The following is a 2,205-nucleotide window of genomic DNA, read 5'->3' on the forward strand; positions in this document are numbered from 1 at the left end:
CCCACCCTCCCCACCATCTCTCAGATACATCTCATCCATCCTTAAGCCCAGCCCCAATGCCACCTCCTCCAGGAAGCCTTCCCTGACTCTCCCCTGGTGGGATAGCTCCAACCCTCTGCAGCCCACCTTCTTGGGGCTCCAAGTGCTTTCTACCTGGATATAAACCACAGGCAGCCTTGCCTTCTCTTCCCTCACAAGGCTGGGGGCTCCTGGAGGGCCAGGCTTGGTGAGGATGAGCCGAATGACACACAGAAGGGGCATGTGACAGAGGGACCGGCTCAGGCTCAGGCAAAGGCACGGCAGTGGGGAATCAGTTTGACCAGCACTGAGGGGAGGGAAAGAGCATGAGGTAAGTCCTGGAATTTGGGGGGAGGGAGCAGTAGTTAAGGCCCTGAGGTTGAGTCCCCGCCTTGCCTACAAACGGATGGGTAAGCAACTGCTCCTCTCCAAACCTCAGTTTTCTCCTCTGTGAAACAGGTATGAAAGTAGGAGTAAGGTAGCCCTTACTACCTTAAGTAAGTAAGCCCTCAATCCTAGTAGGCCGTTCACCTGTGGAAGCTATCGTCATTCACTCATTCGTTGGTTCATTTAACAAATAGTTATTAAATAGCGCCTGCTGTGTGTCAGGCAGTCTTGTACCCTGCAGGTACGGCAGTGAGCAAAATGCAGAAAAATTCTGCCCTCTAGGAGGGACAGACCATAAACAAGAAAAATACGTAAATTATTTGTCTTAGTAGGTGATGAGAAATAAAAGCTGGAGGATGGGGGAGTGTGCAGGGGTACAAGGAGGGCGATATTTTTTTAAATAGGAGAGGAGGGGTCCAGGAAGACCTTTCTGAAAAGGTGACATATGTGCAAAGATGGACGAGCATTCCTCACAAAGGGCAGCTGGTGCAAAGGCCCTGGGGCAGGACCGGGCCTGGTGCGTTGGAGGAACAGTGAGGAGGCCCATGTGTCTGGAGCAGAGTGAGCGAGGGGGAGAGAGGAAGGAGGGGAGGACAGGGAGGGAACAGGGTGGGTCTTGTGGGCCACGGGGAGGACTTGGGCTTTTACCCTGAGGGAGGTGGGAGCCCTGGAGTGCTGTGGGCAGAGGAAGGAAGGGACCTAACTCGGTGTTTATGATCATTTTTGTTATTTTTGCTGGGTTTCTCCCCCTTCGCTATGCTGTGGCAGCCCTGCGGAGAGCGGAGGGGAGGGGAGGGGAGGGGAGGGGCACACCCTGGGTTTCCCACCCCCCTTCTCCACCACCTTTGGGAAGCATTGGCTGAGGAGAGAGTTTGGGAGACACCCCTGTTTTGTTCCCCAACTGTTTGGCAAACACAGTGATGGCTCCAAGGAAACGACCTGGGGGTCATCAGGCCCAGTGGCTGGACCTTCCCTCCTCCCAGCTTAGCACCCAGAGCCATCAACTGGACACAGCTGGGACCCCTGTCCCAGGGGCGGGCAGGGGGCATTCAGGGAGGGCGTAGCAGTCATTTCTCTGCCTGCACACCCACCCACAGACAGCTTGCTGGCATATAGGCTCTGGGTCTGGGTTCAAATCCTGTCTCTGCCACTTCCCAGCTCTGTGGCCTCAGGTACAGGATACCTCTTCCAGGAATCCACCCTCGGTTGGCCCAAGCCCACCAGGCCTGGATCTCACTTCTAGGGCACCTCCAGTTCTGTTGATGTCCTGTCTTGGTCTGTATTTAGGCCCTTTCTCAAGGGAAGTCCCTTCTGGAGAGTGACACGTCCCCTCACTGCTCAGGACAGACCCTGCTCATCTCTTTGTGCCTGGACAATGCTAAGCTGATGTTTGTTGAGCACCTGCTAGGTACCAGGCACTGGGGTAAACAGGTTACACGCATGACCTCATTTCATGCTCACAACTACCCTATGAGTTGGTCCGTTTAGCCAAACATTTATTAAGTTGCCAACTGTGTGCCAAGTATTGTTCTATTGCAGGGGACATAGCAGCGAACAAAAGACAGGCCTGGTGGAGGTGAGGGAAGAAGCTGTGCGGGTGTCTGGGGAAGATGCTCCAGGCAGAGGGAATAACAGGTGCAAAGGTCCTGGGGCAGGGCCATGCCTGGAGATTTGGGGGAACAGAGAGGAGGCCTGTGTGGCTGAAGCATGGTGAGTGAGGGGGGCAGAGAGGGAGGGAGATGAGGGCAGGGAGGAAGTAAGACCTTGTGGGCCACGGTGAGGAGTCTGGAGGGGGCAACT

Source organism: Balaenoptera ricei, chromosome 3 (genome assembly GCF_028023285.1).
Source record: "Balaenoptera ricei isolate mBalRic1 chromosome 3, mBalRic1.hap2, whole genome shotgun sequence".
Classification (NCBI taxonomy): domain Eukaryota; kingdom Metazoa; phylum Chordata; class Mammalia; order Artiodactyla; family Balaenopteridae; genus Balaenoptera; species Balaenoptera ricei.